The following is a 6,000-nucleotide window of genomic DNA, read 5'->3' as shown; positions in this document are numbered from 1 at the left end:
TTAAAATCGCATGTGTAACCGGTATACCGGCCGGTTAGACCGGTTTACCGACCGGTTAGACCGGTTTACCAAGTGGGCCTTAATGGGCCGTCTCATTTTTTTGTTTTTCTTTTTTGTTTTAACTTTAAATGCCCAAAAAGTATGTTAAACGAACGAATTTTTGAAAAAATTTGACACCATTGGATTCATCGCACCTTGAAGCATTTTAAGAAATTTTTTAAATTTTTTCATTTTTTTGAATTCAAATTTGAATTTTGACCGATTGGGTACCGACCGGAGCCAGAACTGGAACTGGTCCGGACCGGTACCCACCGGTTAGGTGAACCCTGATCCCGGGAGCCAGTCTCAGAAACTGCTTCTTTTGCATCCGGTCAGCTAGGCCCAATTGCAGTGCAGGCATCCAATCAGTCAGAGTCTGCATCCGTGGAGCATGCTGGTGCTGGAAGCACGCATCCAATCACCCCCAAAATGAGTAGAGTTGGGAACACCAAACTCGAGCTCGAGTGCAAATTGTCAGCTATTAACAGTGTAAACATACACCCAAACAAACAAGTATATGACCACGATTCACCCTGACGATGTGCTTTAAGTGTGTGTTTAGTTGGTGAAAAAGTTTGGATTTTGTTACTGTATCATATTTCGTTGTTAGTTGACAAATAATATCTAATTATAGACTAATTAGACTTAGGTCATGTTTAGTTCCCACCCCATAAACCCCGTAAACGCAAAAAAAAACGTCACATCGAATGTTTCGATATATCCATGAAGCACTAAATGAAGTCTATTTACAAAACTTTTTGCATAGATGGGCTGTAAATCACGAGACGAATCTAATGAGCCTATTTAATCCATGATTTGCAACAATGATGCTACAGTAACCATCCGCTAATTATTAATTAATCATGGATTAATTTGCATCATTAGATTCGTCTCGCGATTTACAACCCATCTGTGCAAAAAGTTTTGTAAATAGACTTCATTTAGTCCTTCAAATTAGCAAGATTCCATCGCAAATTTTTTTGCAAAACATCTAAACATGGCCTTAAAAGATTCCGCTCGTGCTAATAAGTTAGACTGTATAATTAGTTATTTTTTCAACTACGTTTAATGCTCCATGCATGTGTCCGAAGATTCGATTTGACGGATACAGTAAAAAAATTTTTTGGAACTAAACAGAGCCTAAGTAATGAAGGGAAACCAAGTGCTTCTACTCCTCCCTCCATTCCAAATTGTAGAACTAACTTTGTTTCATATGCCGTGTGTTGGTTTGCCTCGAAATTTTTTTTATGAAAACTTTTCGCCCCTTTGACCACTGATTAAATGTGTTAAATAAAATCTAATTACAAAGCCACCTCCACAACCATGATACTGTAACAGTTACTCTAGCTAATGAGATATTTGACCATATGATTAGAAGATGATGAGATGTGGTACTGTAGCATCACTGTAGCCAATCATGGTGGAACTTGACTCATTAGATTCGTCTCGAAAAATTACGCTTATCGATGAAAAGTTTTCGCAAATAAAGTTCGTTTAGCACTTCATGCATGCATTCGTCTTTTTTGCGAAAAAAAATTCACATGGTAAACCAAACACGACCATACTTGGCAGGGGTACAATAAAGGCACCCGGATGGAGTGTTTGGCACTTTTCTGTTCATAAAAGATTGTTTTGATTATGACATCGCACACGTCGGTCTCCCAGATCCATTTTTAATACTAATTTTTATTACAACATATTTAGAGGACTTATGAGAACTATACCATACGGAAGTATACAAACATATTTTTATTTGTGAAGTTTCAAATTAATATTTCTAAAGTCATGTAGTCAAAGTTTCAAAACTATCTACACTAGTCCAAAATGACATTCTTTATTGATTATAAAGAAAGTACATCACACAAGCTATCTATTGTTGGCAATATGTAATTCTTTTTGCCTCATTTATATAAGAGGCAAAAGCGTTTCTACCCCTGTTTTGTAACGTAATGATGATTGCCCTTATTTTTTTTTAACTTTGTGATTTTACCCCTGCGATTTCAAAATGAAGTAGTCTGTTAAGTCCAGGTAACAGTGTTAACTTTTGGACAAATGGACAACTTTGCCCATGCGTTTTTACCCCTGTTTTATATGATAATTGTGTTTTTACCCTTGTATTAGATCAACAAGTTGACATTTTGAATATAGGAATTGTAAAAAAAATTCGACAGCATTTCAACTGACAATCCATGTAAACAGAATTAAATATCACACAACAAAATAATTTGACAAATATTACATTAACAACAACAAACCAAATCCATATAACATGCCATCTTAGTACCATGTTTTGATGACAACATATAAATCCAGAGAACATGTCAAACACCAACACATAGGTCTAAATGACATGTCTAACAAAAGTAGTGGGTTTCCTAAACAACTAGTAGTAAGCTACATATCAAGCATTGAAACCCAACAAAGTTGCAAGCCTCCCGGAAGTTGCTCCTCTTCCACTCCTTCCTGTTCCACTTACTAATGCAGTTGCGCTTTATATGAAAAAAGAGCAGAATTATGTTAATGTACATAACTGCAAGCTATCAAACCTCATGTAATCACGGAACAGTAAGCAGTAGAATTACATTGGCTAAAAGTAAATGGACAAATTAAGTTTCCAATCCAGTATCAGTCAAGTAGTAGTACAGCCTTGTCATGGAAGAACAATAAACCAAATATTAAGGGCAGCGCCTTGTCAGGTATTTGAGCATACAGAATTAACTGACATGGAAATTCCGCAGCACGTTGTGCCCATATGTTACCACATGCAAATCCTGCTTAATGCTTTCTGTACCAATCCAACCGAGACACAACCTGGTAGTACGAACGAACGAATCCAATCAAAACACAAGGAAACGCCATAACCAATCTTGCGCTCGCTACTAACATGAGAATTTCGACGAACACCTAGCGAGCACCCACATGGCAAAGGCAATCCGAGCACCGGTGCGTGCACCAGCCCCGCCCGGCACGCGCTGCCTCGCGCAGCCGGCCCACGCAACACTCAACGCGACTCGATCCCTCCCAATCCGGAAGCAGGAGGGGGGGGGGGGTAGGGGGCAGAAGGCGTGGGATGATCGATTGATAGGGCAGGGTGTTTCCACTCACCTTGAGGAGCCTGACGAGCGACGGCGGTGGAGACTCCTGCCGCGCGCAGGGGCTGGATTCGGCGCGAGTCTTGCCGCGCGCAGGGGCTGGAACACGGCGCGCTGGAGTCCGCAGGGGGAGAGTGACGGGGAGGGGAAGGGAGGGCGCCGCCACAAACCCTAGGTCAGCGCCATGGAGGGCGACGGGGAGAGGGCAGCGAGTCGGGCCAGGGGAGGGTGACGGGGAGGAGGGGTCTGGTGAAAGGAGATAAGGTATGGGCATTTCTATCTTTTGACTCTATGTGTTTTTTATTTTCTTTTTTTCTTCTACCGTTTAATCTAAGAAATACTAACGGTGTTGCAAAATAGAGGTAAACGGCTGCTTCGTTTTGAAATCGCAGGGGTAAAATCACAAAGTCTAAAAAGAAGAGATAAAATCACAATTACACTTTGAAATAAGGACAAAAACACTTTTTCCCCTTTTATATAAGCTTAAACACACAGACACTCGAGTTATTAGTACCTCTTTTCTCTTTAATTTATTGTTCTAGACATCAAACAGTCTCTCCAATACACACTTCTCATCGTCAGTTCTAATGATATGCTACCAATACTCAATACAAAATGATATGAAAATACTTTTGGTGATGAATCAATGACATTAATTCCTCATTAAGACCCGTTTATCCGGGCTTTGGCTTAGCTCCGGTTCCTGCACATGTGGTGGTACTCAGGGTTAACCGAACCGTCGGTAACCGGTCCGGTTTGACCGGTAACCGGTCAAACCGGTCCGGTCCGGTTCCGGTTCGTTATGAAACCGGTCCAAATTTAAAATTAAAATTTGAATTCAAAAAAATAAAAAATCCCAAAAAATTCCTAAAAATACTTCAAGGTGCAACGAATCAAATGGTGTCAAATTTTCTCCAAAATTCATTCGTTTAACATACTTTTCAGGCATTTAAAGTTAAAACAAAAAAGAAAAAGAAAAAAATGAGACGGCCCATTAAGGCCCACTTGATAAACCGGTCTAACCGGCCGGTAAACCGGTCAAACCGGCCGGTAAACCGATCTAACCGGCCGGTATACCGGTCCAAAACGGTTACACATGCGATTTTAAATTTGGATTTGAATTCAAACCGGTCAAACAGGCCGGTAAACCGGTCTAACCGACCGGTATACCGGTACGAACCGATTGAACTGAGTTTTTTGAATTCAAATTTGAATTTGACCGGTTTCTACCGGTAACCGGCCAAACTGGTCCGGTAAACCGGAACCGGTGGCCGGCGGTTACCGGTTAGCGGTCGGATACGTTAACCCTGGTGGTACTGCGCGCTAATGTGCCATGGATTGTTTCAGTTCCCAACACCTCCCATCTCTACGGCAAGTACTCGAAAAGCTAACAGCAGCAGCAATTCAGCCTGGTAGTGGTCTGGGCTCAGCCCGGTTTTAGTGGGCCGGTTTTGTTATTTGGTCTCAATTAATTTGGTGTCTAGTGGATCTACACATCAAGTAGGCTGGTTTGGTTTGGTCTTTCTCTTTACTAGTTCGATTTGGTCTGTTTCAGTCTCAAACCTAATCCTCTAGTCCTTCCTCCCGTCGATGTGGGCTGCGGCCGGGGGCTCGTGCGCTGGCGCGCCGCCGGGGCCGCCGCTTCCCTGCTGCTGGGGTTGCCCCTCCCGTCGCTGCAGACGAAGAGCTCGTGCGCCGCCGGGGTCGCCCCTCCCGTCGCTGCGGCCGGCGGCCAGAGAGCTCTTGTTCCTGCGCCCATCTTGCTGGTGCCGCTGCTCCCCCGACGTCGGGGCCGTCGCCGCCGCCAGGGGGCTCTGCACAACTGCACCTGCATCTCCGGCGCAGCGGCCGAGCCATCCTCTGCAGGTGAGTGTCTCTTCGTGTTTGAAATCTCAGGATTGCATTGCGGGCATCCTATTGTAATGGCCAGGGGTTACCCCAGCCGATAGTTGACAACATAGGGGAGAACTCGTTGGTTCCCTGCTCTGCGCTTGTTGGTTTGGAGGTGGGAGAGGAAAGTACTTGTATATTGATTGATCAAGAGATTACATGGTTGGGGATATATATATATATATATATATATATATATATATATATATATATATATATATATATATATATATATATATCCCGTACAGCAACTCTTTACCAACTAACCAAATCTCTATCCTATCCTGACTCTGACTCAACGCGAACAACCCTGACAAACCGACTCTATCCCAACTTCTAACAACCTGAACCAAACCAGCTAATCAACCGGACTCGACTCGATCTAAAACCAACGAAGATACTTGACAACTAACCGGCCACATTCTTTGGACGCCTAACATAGTGTTTGCCCCACATAACACCTATGCGCTCGATTTGGGTACAGATGAAGAGAAGACGGCCTGATTTTTTTACGCCCAACCCATCAACGACCAGCTAGCAGCTAGTACGTAGCTACGAGTATGCTACTACTACTCCAGTAGAGATAGATCCACACCTCACATGGCCATTGATTCCAATTTCCATCCCCACGGCCTGCTTGTTTTCTTGGTTCCTGGGCATAGTTTGCGGCCGGACTGCGAATTGACATGCTCCATTGGTTACTGCTCCGCGCGTAGAGGAACATTCCTGCCTGTGCCTATCTGGGTTGTTTCTTTTTTACGAGCTCCAGGACCTGGGCAACAGCCACTGTAAATTCTAGCAGCAACAAGTTGGGAGTTGCTGAGATTTCACTTGCACTGCAATGATTATTAGGGAAAATATGTGGTGGTGTGTCTTGGTGCCTCGTTTACCAGTATTCATGCTTTGTTGTCTGGTTGTACAATGTTTGGATAACAAACATCAAGCCTAGTTATCGTACATTGTTTAAAGGATTTGGAGG

General features: G+C 43.1%; 1 long non-coding RNA gene across 1 annotated transcript; it reads right to left on the bottom strand.

The window, feature by feature from the left end:
- Positions 1-2,219: 2,219 nt before the first annotated feature.
- Positions 2,220-3,404, bottom strand: LOC120665592. The gene is made up of 2 exons (XR_005671227.1): positions 3,145-3,404; positions 2,220-2,850 (listed from the first exon to the last, which is right to left on the bottom strand). It is a non-coding gene; the product is annotated as an uncharacterized LOC120665592 (long non-coding RNA).
- Between the last annotated feature and the right edge of the window lie 2,596 nt (positions 3,405-6,000).

Source organism: Panicum virgatum, chromosome 3N (genome assembly GCF_016808335.1).
Source record: "Panicum virgatum strain AP13 chromosome 3N, P.virgatum_v5, whole genome shotgun sequence".
Classification (NCBI taxonomy): domain Eukaryota; kingdom Viridiplantae; phylum Streptophyta; class Magnoliopsida; order Poales; family Poaceae; genus Panicum; species Panicum virgatum.
This window is presented reverse-complemented; position numbering and strand designations above follow the sequence as displayed.